This window comes from Gekko japonicus, unplaced genomic scaffold (genome assembly GCF_001447785.1).
Source record: "Gekko japonicus isolate JY-2015 unplaced genomic scaffold, Gekko_japonicus_V1.1 scaffold644, whole genome shotgun sequence".
In the NCBI taxonomy this organism is placed as follows: domain Eukaryota; kingdom Metazoa; phylum Chordata; class Lepidosauria; order Squamata; family Gekkonidae; genus Gekko; species Gekko japonicus.
The window spans coordinates 831,553-850,410 of record NW_015160853.1 but is presented as its reverse complement, the minus strand read 5'-3'; the positions used below and the strand labels follow the sequence as shown (position 1 = coordinate 850,410).

Here is an 18,858-nt window from a genome sequence, read left to right as displayed (position 1 = left end):
TGCACAAGTTTGGAGGCTAATTACAAATAACAGCTTATGAGGTGTGAGAAATGTTTGATGGCTGTCATGGGTGGTATTTTCTGTGCCTGTTTCCCACAGAAATGGAGAATATTATTTTGTTAGACGTGGGAGCAGGTGAGCTGTGGTTCACGCCTGTCTGTAAGGGGATCTATTGGCTTTTTACAGTTCTTTATTTCATGGGGTTATTTTTACCCCTTATATCATCCTTAAGTAGAACTGCTGTTTGCAGATGCTTCCAAAAGAGGGGAGAGAAGAAATAAACATATGCAGAAAATAAATAAACAAGGCAAGGAAATAAACATGTGTGCAGTTTGGGATTAACATCTGGGGAAAATAGCCTCCTTGCACGTAGCCGCTGCTTCTGGTGGTTTCACAATTTTCCTGGAAAAAACCTGTTCTTTTGAGAGAGCAGTGGTAAATACCAGTTCTTGCCAGGAAAATGGGAAATGTTAGAGTCAAAAACCTCAATCTGCATACATAGTCCTCTGAGCTAGTGCATTTTGCTAGTTTGACAGGTGTAGAATGCTATGCAGCCATAATCTGTCTCTCTCCCTGCTTAATTTTTCAAGGCTACTGTTTTGTGGTAGCCAGGGAATCTAATGTGAAGTTTTAGCATCACTATTAAATACTGGGATATACTGTGAACATTCATGATCAGCCGTAACTACTTAGCAAAGATGTGAGTAAACATACAGGGATTAAGATACGGTTGATTAGCATTACCTGTAGAATCCGCCTTTTGACTTGGTGGCTTTCAGTGTGAATCTTTTAAGGTAATCGCGGTTTGAAAATGAACTGGTTAAGGTAGTTATAACTGAAGAAGAGACTTTGTAAACTAGAACTCATTTTGTCCTGCAATGCACAACAGAATTTTTCCCCTTGTGGAATTTAACTTCCTTACAGTACAATCCTAGACAAGAGTTACACCCTTGTAACACTGTTTAGGATTGCATTGCTATTGTAAAGTAATTTGAAATCCCACAACTTTCAATGGAAAAGAGGTAATGGTCTGAAAATGATAAGACCTAAAGAACTTGCTTAACTGGATCCTGCCCCAAATTCTTGTCTTTAAAAATAAATAAACCTCAATATCCTGGAAATCTTTGCCTTTTTAGTTTCTTGCCTCTTGAAATTCCCTCCGAGGTCTGTAGTTCCTAAGAAGAGCAAAGAATTTGGAAAATGATCGGGATCAGTACCCTTTACAGGAGTACAATCTCTTTCCTTCCTTCCTTCCTTCCTTCCTTCCTTCCTTCCTTCCTTCCTTACGAAAGGTTTTTTTCTCAGCATCTAGGTCTAAATAATGCTGGCCTTCTGTTGTTTAAACAGGATAATTCTAGTCCTCATACAGCTCTCCTCTAGCTTTCTTTCTTTCTTTTTTTTTTTGCAGTAAGAATTTGAATTAAAATAAACTGTGGTATAAATACAGGGTCAATAAGCTGGTGTCTTTTCTGAAAGGTTTAACTTAATCTTGTGTCTTTACATGGGCTGGAGATGGAATTACTTTGCTGAACCGAGAGGCTGAAAGAGAAGTTGAAATAATCAGACCAGGGCAGGAGGATGGTGCTTGGATAATGACTTGTGTGGGATTGGTATGAACAATTAGTGACACTTTAAATTCTAATTTTCATGGGTCCACAGTGGATTCTAGTCCGCAAAGGTGTAGGCTAGAATTAAGTGTATTAGTTTTTAAGGCCAAAAACAAAGGGGGAGGGGGGGCTCAACCAAGAAAACAGATCAAGTAGCCAAAAGGGTTAAGTAAACAAACTCAAACTACATGCAAATAACAAACAAAACAAAAGATAAGTTTTAATCGCCCATAAATTACAATAAAATAATAACCAGTAGACCACACACACAATCAAGAATTGCTCTAGTCTGCATAAAACCAAATATAGCAGATGAACTACTTCGCACAGAGCAATTACCAAATTACGCATATGCGGTTGGTCAAAAGAACATGATGGAACAACAAAACACCAAATGCGTTTCGGCTCCTGCCTTCCTCAGTGGTGCATTAAGTATAATCAAGCTGAATGCTTCTAATGATCCTATCAAAATGGATAATATTTGTATAAGCATCTCCAGAGCAGGATTTTTCCATTTAGTCTTGAATAATGTTTGGTGCTTATACAAATGTCCTGTATAGTGACAGGACTTCAATGAAGCCTTGTTGTAAATATAGACTGTAAGATTCCCCTCACTTCCAACTCAATTATAAGCCTACAATATCTCCTAAATGTAAGGAGACTTTCTGATACATATTTGCGGGTACATTTGTATATAGCGATTAACTGAGGTCTGTTGTAGTCATCAGAAGCTTTTAGCCTGATAATACTTATTGCTCCACTGAGAAAGGCAGTAGCCAGAATGCATTTGGTGGTTTGTTGTTTTGTCATATGTGTCACTTGGTGATTGCTCCGTATCTGTATGAATCAATTTACCTGCCATGTTGATAAAGGGAGTTATGTATAGCGAAACAGTTTTTATGGTGTGTATGGTCTGCTGTTGTTATTTTATTTATGGATGATTTTATGTAATTTATGGATGATTAAAACTCATTTTTAGTTTTGTGTGATGGACGTATCTAAGGTTTGTGTACTTAATCCTTTTAGTTTTCAAGGCACCACAAGAGTCTGTTTATATTTGTGAACCTGGATAGTTCTCTGAGATTGTTTTAATAGGATACACTCAGTAGTTTTGTGATGTAAAAGCAAGGGACTTGAGGTCACGAAGAAGAAATGCTGCATGATTAACATCATAGCTCAAATTAGTGTTTCATTAATATAGTCGTCTTTTCATTTTGATACTTCTCACCTCTTGAACACTTGTCTGGAACATTTAACAGTATTTGTAGTTCTGTTCAGCGTGCCCCTAATACTAAAAATCTTGCTGAGCTTTCATGTGAAAGAAAGGAGCCATCCTATAAGCTAAGCCATTTCGGTACAGATTCCAAAGTATATGTCGGGAATTTTGGGTTGGATCCAGCCTGCTTTGCCAAAACAGTCTTACCCGATTGCCCACCTTGCTACGGCTGTTGTCCCACATGGCTAGCCAAGGGGATCCCTGTTTTCTTTTTCATCAGCCGAAAAACTGGTTTGATGCCATTTATGATCCTATTTATTCATTCATTATATACGACTTTTCTCTTCAAAGGGGGCCCAAGTGACTTACATGAGAGCCAGTTTGGTGTAGTGGTTAAGTGTGCGGACTCTAATCTGGGAGAACCGGGTTTGATTCCCCACTTCTCCACTTGCTGCAGCTGCTGGGTGACCTTGGGCAAGCCATAGTCCTGTCAGAGCTGTTCTTGAAAAGAGCAATTTCTTTCAGAGCTCTCTCAGCCCCACCTACCTCACAGGGTGTCTGCTGTGGAGAGGGGAAGGGAAAGGAGTTTGTAAGCCGCTCTGAGACACTGAGTGAAGGGCGGTGTATAAATCTAATCTCCTCCTCCTTCTCCTCCTCCTCCTTCTGTTTATCTTCACAACAATGCTGCAAGGTAGATTAATCTATGTGACTGGCCCAAGGTCACCCAGCAAGCTTTCATGTCAGAGAGGGTATTCAAACCCGGGTCTCCCATATATCCCAGTCCTACTTCACACACAATCTCTGGAATATGTGAAATTAATTTTAAAAACTATTTCTAAACATATGAATAATCTGTGTTTATACTTAATCTGTGTTTATAATTTTCTTGTTCTTAATAAGCAGATGAGCAAAAGCCCTCACTGAAATAATTTTTTAAAATTCAGGTATTGTATTTGTCTCCTCTAAAATGGAAAATATTCCCAGGAAGAAATGTAATCCTCAAGGCCTCTCTTGATATGTAATCTTGTGTGATTCAGTAGGAACTTCTTCGAATGGGATAAAAAATGTGGCATGGAGTGCTCAGTGAAAGTTTTGGATTTGCCTGTGAGAAACTGCTTTAAACTTACACAAAATCTTTGTTTTGAGTTCCACATTAACGAAGGTGCAGTTTACAGAGCTTAAACCTGGCAGCAAATCTTACAACTACCATAAATTTGGGTTTCTAATTAGATCAACATATTGGAGTAGCTGGATATTACGGGGCTTTTGTTTTGTTTTACGAATGCATATGCATAATGCTTGATTCTCTGTTGTGCACCAAAGGCTTTTAAAGCGTACTTGAGGACACTCGAAACATGCAAACTAAGGCACTTCTGCCGTGTTTTGCTCGACAGAGCGGAGATGGTTGGCAGGCTGGGAGAGTGAGGTGCCCTGTAAAGAGTCTGAAGCAAGTTAGAACCTGTTTATATGCAGGCTTTCTGGATCAGATCCAAGTTCTCTAGTGGATTTATGACTGTGTAGTGTGAATTATTATGCACTTGTGCTGTATAGCTGCTATCACATGATACTTGTTTAGGCCCCGCCTTTGCAATCTGCTGTACAGTTTAATAAAGTTGATCTTGTTTTTCTGCCTGTGGGTTTTTGTAAAACTAAAAAAAAATCCCTATTGTGTTGCAGTTTTTTGGTGATACAAATGTGAGGCAGTCGTGGTGGTTTTGCCTTGGGATCTGATAAATTGCTTGCCTAAAATGCCACTTTCTTTGTGCAAACCAGTTGTTTCAAGGCTCCGTTCCTTAAAAATCTCTGTGGAAGAGGTACTCAGTTCCTTCTGCTGTTATGTTTATTTTTATTTTTTTAAAGCTCAAGGTAGCTTATATGGTCACCTGTATTTTATCCCTTCAGCATCCCTGTGCTGTTTAGACCGGTAGTTACTGGCCTAAGATCACCTAGTGAGCAAAATGGGCAAGTAGGAATTTGAACCCAGGTCTTAGTGATCCTGATCCAACTACTACACAGCTGGCCAGTGCTCTAACCATTGTACCACACCAATTCCTTACCCTGAGTTCAATATCTCATTCTGGCTTGAATTGTGAGTGAGTAGAAGTCTTCTACTTTACTATTTCAGTTTAGGATAAACACGTAAATGCGGGACTCCAACCACAGCCTGAAGACCAGTTGCTGGAGAAGGGAGATCTCCAGTTGTTGTAACCCTATACTTCATTTGCTTATTTTTGAGAAACCTGGCAGCCAGACTGTTTTGAAGTTGTTTTTTTTAATTCATAGGACATTAAAATGGTTGTACAAGCTGTGTTTCTACAGCGGCAATAATCTCAACTGTGTCTCAGCACAGTTGAAGCACAAAGCCTGTTTCTGGCCATTCCGGAGAGAATCTTGCACAACTTTCTGTGCAGGAAGCCGAATTTACACCAGTGTTTGATGTCTTTGAAACTGAGCATGCCAGGTGATGCAACCTGTTGTTGACGGCCTTTGCTGTCTTGATTTATAGACTAGATGGCCTCCGTGTGTGTGTGTGTGTGTGTGTGTGTGTCCGTGTGTGTGTGTGTCCGGCCTCTTGCCTTATAGCTCTTGATGAAACTTGCAGATTTACCAGTGGCTTTGCAATTACTCTTGTTATCTTTGAGGGCCAGTCTGTTCAGACCTTTCCTTGAATGCAGTAGTCCTTTCTGGGTACAGAGGAGGGGAAGGTCCAGGGCTGGGGGGGATATTTCCAAAGACGGGAACTATGTTTGTCCTCTTCCCAGAGAACATATTTCAGCCGTATGGCCGAGATCCAGAACACTGTGTGCGCAGGGAAGTATTGATGACTGCTTGGAACAGACCAAAATATAGGCAGATGACCAGGAAGGGGTTTTGCGAGTTCTTCTCTTTGATTCTGATACTAAAAAAAATACAATAAATTACTAGTTTCTATCATGATGTGTGTGTAGTTCTTGGTGAGAGCAATTTGGAGCAATGAAATCTTGGTGTCATTTGTTGGATCTATATCCATATTTTTGATGTGGTTGGATTTTTAAAAAATTGATTGCAGCTAATACTAGAGACTTGAGAATTAGTGCTGCACCCAGTCTCCGCAGGGTAAGAATTTTCCACATGTATGCCTTTCCTTGAATCTTCCTTCAGTTTTGGAAACCTTTACCAAAGTTTATGGAAGGCACAGCAAGGCTTAAACAATAAGGTGCTAGAATGAAGACCAGGACTCAGTTGGTTTAAACGTGTGTTTCTAATGTTTGCTGCATCTACCCGTTTGGCTAGCACAGTTCTCAGGGTTTTGACCATGCAAGGTTTGAGTAAGATTTATCATGTTTCCTCCATATTTTACCAGCTTGAGTTTGGCTGAGGATGGCGACATACCTAGAGTTAAGAAGTACATGTTAATATTTTCTTGTTCTTGATTCCTGCGTGTTCAGCAAAAAATTCCCATCAGGCAATCCTGCCGAGCAACTTTTATAAACTTGTTCTTTTCTTTTAGACCGCAGATGATTAACATAAGTACATGAGAGTGTCTGAATTGTAAAAAATGCTTGCGGGGTGGTAACTTACTTGGTTTTACAAGGGCTTTTAAATGGTCTGCTTATGTTTTATGGATACCTTTTTTATGTCCAGTGGCTCATTTTTTTTAACTGTAATTGTTTTAATCGTGAGCCATCTCAAGTGGGGCTCTGAAGAGGCAGCATAGAAATATCCTAAATAAATTAAGTAAAGGTGACAGCAGAGGCAGCATATCACCCTCTTGGTGCTTAACTAGTCAGGGTTGGTTGGTTAGTTAGTTTATTATTACGGTCTTGAGACCAATATACAGAGTAAGCATAAAACAGTCATTATACACACACACACACGCACACACAGAGGGCTATTTTTGGGCAGGAACGCACAGGAACGGAGTTCCGGCTGGCTCCTGAGTTGGCCACGCCCAGCAGGAGCTCATTAGCATAATAGGCCACACTCAACAGCAGGAACTCATTAGGATTGGCTACATTAGGGGTGTGTGGCCTAACATGCAAAGGAGTTCCTGCTACAAAAAAGCCCTGGGTTTTGACAACAAACAAGGTAAACAGAATAAGAAGGGAAAGGTGGGTGTGGCTGGATGACCACACTTCTGGTAACATGGGGGTGTGGCCTAATGTGCTAATTAGCGGTGGTGTCAGGGGTGTGGCCTAATATGTTAATGAGTTTCTGATGTTGGGTGTGGCCTGTTATGATAATGAGTTCCTGCTGGGCTGAATTTAAGAACTTTTAAAATGTGATTCCTGCAATCTAAGAATTAATGCACAGAACTCAGCAACTGAATGTGTAATTTCTGTATTCTTATCTGATAGGAGCCAGTGAAGCCTTGCTTTGTTTGTAATAATGTGACCAGGTGTCCTATCAACTAATGGGGTAATAATTTTAAAACGAGCCTCCCTGTAAAATGGGCAAGTGAAGAACATATGCTCTACTGATTCGACCTCTCTTAAGGGGCATAGGCATAGCCTTTCAGAGTAGGGGGTATTATTGTACCTGCCTTGAATAACCACAGATGGAAGGGCAGAACATCTAGCTAGGGCAAATGCCCTTCTAGACTTCTTTCCCTCCACTGAAGTCAAGTATGTTGCTGGCTCAATGGTACTTTTGATGTTTAACAAGTTTGGAAGCCTTAGAGACGTCAGATTGTTGCTTAGTATCCTCAATTCTTTGTTTAATTAGCCCTTTGGCTTGTTCAAATCCATAGGATAAGAGTAGCTGAGATGAGAAGCCAGTTCTATGAATATGATAGTGAACTGCCTTGATCCAGCTGGATTGGAATTCGTCCTGGAATATCAGGGGAAGCAGGCCTTGTGGGTTGAAATGACCTTTCAGCCACATATAGATGGTTAGAATGCATACCCTAGGTTCACTCCTAAGATTGCCAGACTCCAGTCGTATCCATGCATTGGATACACAGTTTGGAACTTGCAGAACAGCTCTTAAAAATTTGGACTGAACCCTTTCTTGTGGCATAAGGCATGAGGATAGTCAGGGTCTAACTAGACAGGCATGACACCTATGGGTGTCCTTAAGTGAACATGCCGGAAATGTCATTTCTTCAATCTAGTAAAAGAATGTGTTGAACAAAATGACCATTGCTGAAGATGATTTTTTTAAAAAAATTATTTTGAGATTTTTTTATTCCACCCTCCCCAGGGCGGATCACAAAAAATCAAGCCAAAGACTTTGAACTCTTTACAGGTGGGGACTGCATTAGCTGCGCTTCGTGACCACGCTCACCCGGGCCCACCTGACAGCCACCGTTGGATTTATTTATTTATTTTGCTGCAGGTTGCAACCGCCTTATGGATACACCATAGAGTTTTTGAAGCAATAGCCGAACAGAGGTGGTTTGCCATTGTTGCACAGAGGCCCATGACTTCCTTTCTGGTCTCTCATCCAAATACTAACCCTGCTTAGCTTCTGAAATCTGGTGAGATCAGGCTATACTGAGCTATCCAGGTCAGGGCCACTGGATAGCCCATTCAAATAGGAGCTCCCCCACACACACCACAACTGTACCTATGCAAATTCAGAGGCGAAGGCTCACTTGAAAAGGGCATGGTGGCAGCGTGCTGGGCGCTTTTAGTTTTCTGTGTGCATAATTGTAAGGGTGTTTCTTTTATTTGTGTCATTTATCGTCTAGCTTTCTCACTGAAACTCAAGGCAGATTATGCCGAGTAACAATTTGTCTTCTGAAGGAAATCAAATAAAAATGCTGACAGGCATTTAGATCTTATTAAAACTATATATTGTCATTTTTACTTATATGTAGAATTCTCTGAAGTTTAGTTTTTGAATTTGCAGTTTTAGTTTTATATTCAAGATATCACAGTATGTAACTGGATTGTAATTACTACAATGTGATATGTCTTAATACACCTTGTGACCTATTGCTGTGAGTATGCTCTGAGCTAGATAGTTTCTACACCTCTTAACATATCATGCTTGAAAGCTCAGGCTTTGTTTCAGCTCTGTCGAGCTTTCTGTTTGTTTTCTGATTTCTGCAGTCCAAATCTCATTGCACTTATTTGTTGGATGTCCCATCCTGTTGATTGTATTTGAATTAAATAGCCTTCTAGCGATGACTGTTCATACTGCCTAGGAATACACAATAAGCAGAAGCGTAGTGGTCAGGCAAGCTGGGAAGGTCGTTTTCATTTTCTACTCAAGACATTTTATATAACTGAATTATAATTACCCCGGTGTGATGTCTTGATAACATCTTGTTACCTGTCTTCACTGTAAATATGCTCCAGACTTACGGTATATAATTTGCCTTGAGTCGCAGCCAGAAAGGGGGACTATAAATAACCAAATAAATTTAAACAGAGCTGTTAGTCCCTGTTCAAGGCATTAACTAGCGTTTTCTGTGCCTCAGGGGAGAGGGAGAAAATTTTGCATGGGTGCAAAAGACCAGGTTTCTACTGGGGGGCGGGGGGGGGGATCCCTGTAAATAACATTCCAGCTAAGACTGTTTATACTGCCTAGGAATAAGCAATAAGCAAAAGAGGACTGGTTAGGCAACTGTGATGGTCATTTTAATTCTATATTCAAGACATTTTATATAACTGAATTGTAATTATTACACTGTGATGCCTTTACACATCTTGCTACCAATCATTACTTTAAATATGCTCTAGGCTAAGTAGTTTCTCCACCCTTTAATGTATCATGTTTAAAAGCTTTGTTCCAGCTGTGTTGAGATTTCTGTTTGTTTTCAGACTTCCGTAGTCCAAACTGTTTACTGGATGTCCCGTCCTGTTGATTGTATTTGACTTGCACTGTGTAATCCGCCTTGAGCCTCAGTGAGAGAGACGAACTATAAATAACCAACCAAATAAATATCTGGGGCTTCTGCTCATGTCTAGACAGTCCGTAGACCTTGATACTTGTGATACCCGTGTGCCACAGGTTGGCCAACAGTGAGTTTTCCTCTTTCCCCATGACACAGCATTCTGTTTGTGGCAGCTAATAATCGATATGGCTCTAGCAAATCACTGTTGAGCTTCTCTCAAAGACACTCGTGTGATGTCGTGGGTGACAAGATCCGAAAACTTGTCACCTTCTGCATGTTGTCCATCTGTGGACTAGACATTAGAAGATCCTGCTAGAAAGCTGGAATAGCTGGCCTGCACACACAGCCCTTTTCTTTTTATTATGGAATGTTTGTGCAGATATACAGCCTGAAGTCCCTGTGTCAAGAAACCTCACTGTGAAGTCTTCTTCCTCTCGGGCTGGGTGTAGAGTCAGGTCTGGTGGTTAGAAGGCTAATGCACTATCATACCTCATGTTCACAGTGACATCTAACTCTCACTGGAGAATGGTATATCTACCCTGAGCAAATCATCTAAAAGATTGACATGCAAATTACCTTTTTGCTTTTTGTTCTGAACTCGCTGCAAATTGCAGATGGAAGGTTTAGCCTTTGTAACTTCCCAAAACATTTAAGGGGAAGGGTGTATTAGCATAGGGGGAGACAGGGAAAAATGCCTTTGCTTCTGCAACATGTGTCTCTCTCTGGCAGTTCTTTAGACCATGTGTCCAGTGTGTGTGTGGGGTGTGTGTGTCAAGATTGTGCCTGTCCCTACTTGCTGTTTATACACCCCACTTAGTGCTTGCATCGGGCCTGCATATCTGGAGCCCATTCTATTTGCCTCCCTTTTGTGGTGCAGAGAGGACTTAATTGGACTGGGCTCTGCTGCGGTGGCTCAAGTGGTTAAGACACTGAACTGCAGACTGGAAAGTTGGTAGTTTAGCAGTTCTAGACCCGCATGACAGAGTGAGCTCCCGTCTCTGGTCCCAGCTCCTGCCATCCTAGCAGTTCGGAAGCAAGAAATTGTAAGGAGGTAAATAGGTACCGCTTTGGTGGGAAGGTAACAGTGTTCCGTGCGCCTCGGCGTCTAGTCATGCCAGCCACATGACCACGGAAACATCTTCAGACAGCGCTGGCTCTTCGGCTTGGAAATGGAGATGAGCACTGCATCCCTAGAGTCGGATTTGACTGGCTTTCGAGCAAGGCAAACCTTTACCTTTACCTACTACTTGTATTGGCAGAGTTCAGCCAGGTGACTGAATAACAGGCAAGACAGTTTGTCACTACCCCAGTCTGACTGTCTGAACGGGCCAAAATACTACTCCTGTTTTAGAACAAAATATTATAACTCCCTATTTTTCTTTCCAGACCACCACAAACCACACCTCAAATTTCTTTGCACTAACGTGCCTTGTTGTTGTGCTCCAGTATTTATATTCAGCAGGTGTTTACACTGGTTAGCTGCCTCAAAATAACTTTTGCCGTTGATTTCTGGAATGCAGTTTCTGCCAGAGTAAATCTCAGCTGGGTCTGTTAGGCAAACACACCGCTGTACGAAAACCTTTAGGTAAATGGATCAAGATAGGTAGCCATGTTAGTCTGTCTGTAGCAGTAGAAAAGAGTCAGAGTCCAGCAGCACCTGAAAGACTAACAAAATTTGTGGCAGGGTAGGAGCTTCCATGAGTCACTTCTCATCTCCAGATAGATCAAGATGGGTAGCTGTGTTTGTCTGTAGCAGTAGAAAAGAGTCAGAGTCCAGCAGCACCTTAAGGACTAACAACATTTGTATCAGGGTAGGAGCTTCCATGAGTCACTTCTCACCTCTTCAGATAGATCAAGATGGGTAGCTGTGTTTGTCTGTAGCAGTAGAAAAAGAGTAAGAGTCCAGTGGCACCTTAATGTGTCAATGCAACGAACATGAAATTAAGCAAACTCCGGAGGGTGGCAGAAGACAGGAGGGCCTGGCGTGATGTGGTCCACGGGGTCGCGAAGAGTCGGACTCGACTGTGCGATTGAACAACAACAAAGCACTTTAACGACTAACAAAATTTGTGGCAGGGTAGGAGCTTTCATGAGTCACACTGCTCACTACTTCAGTATCTGAAGAAGTGAGCATTGATTTACATAAATGGTGCCTAGTTCTCGGGGAAGCAAATGGATGCATCTCAAGTGGGAATGATGGCCCTTGAGCCAGTTTCAATCTAAATGTTCTTGTCTAGCCACAGTCTTTGGGTTCTTTAGTGTATTACTAGGCAACCAACCAGATTTGCCACTTGATTTACAGGCTGATGTGCATGTTCCCAAACCAGTTTGTCACTTTCATATTCTACCTCTTCCTAGTTTGTGTATGCACACATGCGCGCGTGCACACACACACAAAATAGCTGGAAAGGGCTGGAGTTATTTCACTGAGTTTTTCTTGCAGTCCCACAAAACTTAATTGGGAGATTGACATATGCCAATATTTTTGTGTGTACCTTCGCTGCAGTGTTGCATAGCTGTCTGCCCTGGTGTTTTGTTGCTGTTGTTTGTTTGTTTTTGTTTTTTGATTTTAAGTGAGAAAGGAAATGAAAATATTTACCATGACTCATTTAAGGTGGAAGGTGTTTGCAAGTGGTTGATTCCCCAGTTGCAGCAGCAGCCATGACGATATCTCCTGCCGCACAGTACACACACCAGCCTCAGCCGCGAGATGTTGCATGAATAATTGAGATGTCTCTGTTTTGTGTATTTATATTCTAGATGGCTTAATAAAATACTAACATTTTAGTCTTGAAATCCATTACCTGCATCGACTTACACCATATGAACTGCCTTGAGTCTCTGTGAGAATGGTGGGCTATAAAACACTATAAATAAAACTTCTTTGAAATTGCACATTGGGATGGTTTTAATCAGAGTAAATAGTGGGTGAGGAATACAGTTAACTTTATTTATTTATTTTTGGATTTATATCCCGCCCTCCCCGAAGGCTCAGGACGGCTAACAACGGGGCACATGTGCCAGAATTAAAACAAAACAGTCTAAAACAATACAATACAACAACAAAGTGTCAGTGCAAGATGAGGTAGATCTTGGTCGAATGGTATTGATCCCGCAACTTGTCATCCCCTCTCCTTCTAGGGTCACCTCGCACCCAGATGGAACCACATATTGGTGGTAGTGGTGCGATGCTGCATACCTATCAGTGGTGGAATTATAGTGGCAGCGTCTCCTACTCGAAAGCCTGGCGGAAGAGTTCCGTCTTACAAGCCCTGCGGAACTGAGAAAGGTCCCGCAGGGCCCGGATCTCCTCCGGGAGCTCCTTCCACCAGGTAGGAGCCGCCACCGAAAATGCCCTGGCTCTAGTAACAGCAAATTTCACATCCCTGGGGCCTGGAATTTCCAGGAGATGTTGACTCCCCGACCGAAGTGCCCTTGGGGGAACATATGGGGAAAGGCGGTCCCTTAGGTAAGCCGGACCCCGGCCATACAGGGCTTTAAAGGTAAGAACCAGCACTTTGAAGCAGATCCGGTTTATCCGGTTCACCTTACACTTTAACAGGACCTCATTGCTGATAAATGAAAGGTTTGTTTGGCTTTATGTGGAACAAATGGAAACAGGCACAGACATACACTCTGTGAAACCATCTGGTGCCTGACGGAACGTAGCCTAGGTGCTGCGGCATCACAAGCCCTAACTTCCCTACCCAGCTTCCTAAACACCGAATTTAACGATGAACAATGGCATAAAATATGGTCAACCAAAGGATGCAACCCAAGATCCTTCCCAGGAGATCTACATAAGTTCAAAATTCTATCTCGTGGGTACCTCACTCCCCTAAGGTTGCGGACAAGAAGGAAATTATGCACACTGCTGGTGGTGTTGTGTGGAAGTCAAAATTTTTTGGTCTATAGTTCTACAATACATCAAACGAATGTTGGATATTGAAGTCCCTCTCAAGCCTGAACATTTATTTCTCGGAATCTGGTCCCAACATATAGATCACCATCATCACAAAGACACATTAGAAATTATGTTATATGCAGCTAGACTCTCAATAGCCTTCAGGCTGAAAAATGTTGGGAACCCCTGATATAGGGTGTTAGATGTGTATCCCAACTGCTAGCATCCCGTGGTTGAAGAATTTGCTTTTGGGGAAGATGGAAGTTGTCTTATGAATCTCTGGAAGCATTTGTGTTGGTTCTTCTTTTAATGTAAAATATTTTCCCTCGTTTTTCCTAAATAGCCCAAAGTGTCATACTTATAAAGTCAGAGATGCGGGACATTATTGGATACAAGTATATGTTTTTGAAGGCACAGAAAATGAAGAGTTCAGTTCCCATTTACAGACATGAAATGCTTTTCTCGAGAAGATCGTCAACTCTTGCCAGTCTTACCTGGCTGGCTGGCTGTTAACTGCCACAAAGCTGTTTTCAGAAAAATAAACCTTGAAAGCAAAAAGACGAGTCTGTTTTTTACCTGCTTCCGGAGCCTCTGTATTTTCAGAATTCAGAGCTGTTTACATTGCCTAAAAACACTTCTTAAAAAAAATTTAACGTCACCTGTTAAGATCTCCTTAAACAGTAGACTGCCAGAGTACATAGACTTCACCTGTCATCTTTCCTTTCGGTCCAAGCCCATTGGTATTTCTCAAAGCAGTTGACAGCAGATGTTTGAAGAAATGGAGAAACATCTTTCTGCTTTGCATCTTCATAGGACATTGCATTTTTCTGCTTTGAACCTTCACCTCCGAGCAGAGCCTGCACAAGTACTGGAGGCTTATGTGTGGTGTTTTTGTGATGAGCGCAACAGCAGTTCTGCTTCATAGCTGTTCTTGGAGCCAGTGTGTGTAGTGGTTAGAGTGGCAGACCGGGATCTGGGGGACCTCCGTTGAAATCCCTACTCTTCCCCGGAAGCTTGCTGGGTAATCTTGGCCCCTGTCATAGATGCTCAGCCTCATCTACCTCACAGGGTTGTTGTGAGGATAAGACAGAGGAGAATAATGTAAACTGCTTTGGGTCCCCATGAGAATATAAATGAACTAAATAAAATAAAAGAGCCACTTTGGTGTAGTGGTTAAGTGCGCAGACTCTAATCTGGGAGAACTGGGTTTGATTCCCCACTCCTCCACTTGCAGCTGCTGGATGACATTGGGCAAGCCATAGTTCTGGCACAGCTGTTCTTGAAAGAGCAGTTCTCTCAGAGCTCTCCCAGCCCCATCTACCTCACAGGGTGTCCGTTGTGGGAAGGGGAAGGGAAAGGAGTTTGTAAGCCTGAGACTCCCGAGTGAAGGGCTCCAATCTCCTTCAATAGCTAGCATCTTCAAGTTAAAGGGCCAGGTAACAGGTGATCTGAAAGATCTTTGCCCTGAATCTCTGGAGAACTGGTCAAAGAGAACAGTATTGAACTAGGTGGGCCGCTGATCTGTCTCTATAGGGCAGGTTTTATGTGAGTTCATGTAGGAGCTCTGTGAAATTGCTTGTCTGTTTGTATTTCTGAATTCACATACCACTTAACCCTGGGATGTCAAACATGCGGTCTGAGGGCCGGATCAGGCCCCCAGAGGGCTTCTATCAGGCCTGCAGTAGAACTGGTTGTCTTCTGCTTCTTCCTCCAGTTCTGCTGCTGCTGCGTCATCGTAGGTTTGCAGCTTACAGGTACACACCTGAACAGCATACTCGAGATTGCAACAGCACAGACATTTTGATGCAGTAATTGAGAGCAAGAGGTGTCAGTTATCAGACACTGTTAAATAGACAAAATATTGCAAGAGTGCTGATGTTTTAAGTATGTTTTTATTTTAAGTTAAAAAAAACCCTTTGCGTTTGTGTCCTTTATAAAGTTTATGTCTCCGCTACCTGGCATTACATTTTATGACACACAACGAGGTCTCATTTATGTCAGATCCGACCCTCATAACAAATGAGTTCGACACCCTGACTTAACCTATAAGAAAAGTGTGAAAGTTAGTGTACCATTCACTGTTCCTGCTTTTGTTCTTTCCATACTGCTTACTGTTCCTAGAAACTCAGATGAGTTAGGTATGGGTGAAACTCAGATGTGAGATTTGGCTCAGACCATATCTTAAAAGTAGTTTTGCAAGCAAGGATGGGGGATTTCTGCAGGCATAGCTTCTTCCTGCTTCGGGTTGCAACATTCCCTAAGGTGTCCTCGTGGAAATTTCCCATTCTCCGATTAAAGGCACAAGAACCTGTTTTCCCTTTAAAATGTGTTCAGAAAAGATAGTAGCTATTTGGGGAGAACTGGTGCCTCTGATCCTGGACACAATAATGCTTCTGATAAATAGATACCAGAATGTAATTGTTTGGGTAACTCGCCTTTCAAAGTTGTTCTTGGAAGTCTGTGTGTCCTTGAGGATAGTTTTGTCTTCACAAAATGCAAAGGTCAAACTGTTGTGCGAGTGTATGTCATGAACATGTTTTAACCAAACCTTGTTACAAATTATTATTTTTTTAATCCCCGTAGGGATATTTTTTATTTTGCATATACTACAAACTACAAAGAAATACAGGGGAGGGACTACAACTAGGGATAAAGAAAAGCACCAAACTAAAACCCCAAGAGAAGGAGATCTTTTCACTGTTAGTAAATATGTTAGTACCATTAGTTTTATTATCACAATATACTTGTTGAGTTCTTGCTTATAACAATTCGCTTCTTGTATGTTATTTTGTTAGTTGTTACGAGAGAAGTCTCTGATCATCTTCTTATTCTTTGCTTCAAAAGGCCATTTTCAAAGTCCTTCTGCCTTTACTTCGGCTTTCTGTCTCTAAAATCGTATACCACTCTGGCAGGTTCTGCACCCTTTTCTGCCACAGAATCCTCTTCCGTTCCCGAGGTAGCAGAGTCACTCGACTTCGATTCTCCCTCTTTAGACTCATCATCTGTCCCCAGCTGACGTTTCAAAAATTCTTTAGCTTTAAAAGTGGAGTCTATCTTCTCCCTTCTATCGTTGATCTTAAAGATGATACCTTCCGGAACCGCCTATCTGTACGATATTCCATTAGTTTGAAGAAAAGAAATTAATTCCTTGTAATTTTTCCTCTTTTGTCTAATTTCAAATGGAATGTCCTTTAAAGTTTTAATGGTAACATTTCCCATTTTCAGTGGAGTTGCTGATGTTGCTTTTAAAATGGCATCTCTGGTTTGTCTTCTTGAAAACTTGACCACTATTTCTCCAGGTAGGCTATTTTTTTTAATATAGTTGGAGTAAGCCCTATAGGCTGTCTCCATTTTGTTTACCAGTTCATCCGCTGTTAAGCCTACTACTGGAGCGATGATCTCACTGAGCACCCTCTTCAAGTCTTCCCGATCCATTTCAGGAACCCCCTGAAACCTGAGAATCATGTTAGCTTTTTCCATCTGAAGCTGCAAGACTCGATTCTCTTGGCAATTCTGCTTAATTTCCACCTCTCCCATCCTTTTCTTCAACTTCTTACTTGTGGTGTCAGTCTCTTTAATTTTCTCGTTTGCCTGCTCCACTTTTTTCTCCGTCTCGTTCAGCTGAAGCTGCTGTGCCGCAAAGTTTTTATTCATCACAGTCAATTGCTGATTAATACCATCAAGTTGTTTCATCACCCGCTTGAGCATATCAGCCAGGGGGTTGAGGACATCTGCTCCTTCTTCCGGTCTCGGACTCTGCCTGCCGGGCTTCGTTTTAAACTTTCTTTGCTGGGCAGCCATATTTCCCATTTTGTTTACAGTTTCTGTCGCTTCCCCACAACTCGGAAAACTCGCTAAACGACTTCGCAATTCAGATAAGTCTCTCAAAACACTTTCGGTTTACTTCCTCCCCTCTCCCCCCTCGTGTCTTAACCGCTCATTCGCAAAAGAGGCGTCCCTCTTTGCAATCTCTGTTTCCAATCGCGGGGGGGGGGGATCACTTTTCAAACTACTCCGTTCTTATTCAGAACTCACGTTCATTGTGGGCCAGTTTATCTGACCACACTCGGTTTTACGCCATTCCGCTCGATCTCCGGCGCTTGTCCCGGTCAGTCCAGCTTATGCCCGAAGGCCACTCAGCGACTGGACCGTCGAGGCAGAGGGGAGCCTCAATTCTCTGGCATTATGCCATCGAAGAGGCTACCCCTCAAAAGCCCCCTGGCCTGGAGCCTATCGCAAAGGCTCCACGGGGGTGTCACTTGAGGTGGCACCCCTCCAGGCCGCTGGTGTGTGATTCGCCCTCCCCTGTTGTGAGGAGAGCATCCGCCATCGCTGTTCCGTCGACCGGAAGTCCGTTACAAATTATTATAGCTCCCCAAAGCCTTTGAATGGGAACATTGTAACATGTACCTATTTTGAATTAGGACTAATAGCTTTGGTCAGCGGAAGGGTGGAATGCTAGATTTACTTTTAAAAGCATCCAGAGAAGTCTCAGGCCAGAAGATGTTCTAGATTTCTGGCCTGAGACCTCGCTGGATGCTACTCCTATCATTGGGTGTGACTTGGATTATCACTACCATCTGTCGGTTTTACTTGTAAACTGTTGCTGTTTTAACTTGGTATTGTATTTATTAATCATTTTAACTCTGTATTGTTTACGTTATTTTAACTCTGTTAGCCGCCTTGAGCCAGCGTGCCCAGCAAGACAGGATACAAAGAGAAATAATAAATAAATATAAATCAATAAAAGTCCACCTTTCAGTCTAAAAGAATCACCAATCCACTGAAATGGCATCCACTGATAATAGTAATACGATAAATGGCCTGTACAGCTCTCTTGTCCTGTAGTGTGTACAGACATCTCTGTTGACTTCTTTTCACAGAAGACATAGCCGTTTGAACTGGACATTTTCCATTAAAATTTCGTGTGTGTGGAAAGAACCGTCAAATTGCAGCCTACTTATGACAACCCTGTAGGGTTTTCAAGGCAAGAGATGTCCAGAGGTGGTTTGCCGTTGCCCATATCTTGAGTTGTGAGCCTGGCCCTGGTGGTCTCCCATCTAAGTACTAACCGGGGCCAACTCTACTTAGCTTCCAAGATCCACCAAGATCAGGCTATAGCCTGGACCATCCAGGTCAGTGTGTATATGAGATAAATGCTGTCTCCCTTCCACTCTTGTAGCTTCAGGAGTTGTAGCACAACTAGGAAGGTCTGGTTTGAGATCCCTTCTCTGCTGTGACAGTTGCCGTCCCTCTGCTCCTGCCAACTTACAGTGTGTGGGAAGTTTGGAATAAGTTGCATTGAGAT

General features: G+C 42.2%; 1 protein-coding gene across 1 annotated transcript in view; it reads left to right on the top strand.

Moving 5' to 3' along the window:
• CNOT6L (CCR4-NOT transcription complex subunit 6-like) overlaps positions 1–18,858 on the top strand; it is a 74,170-nt gene that overhangs the window by 16,033 nt on the left and 39,279 nt on the right. The gene's annotated exons all lie outside the window — the stretch shown is intronic.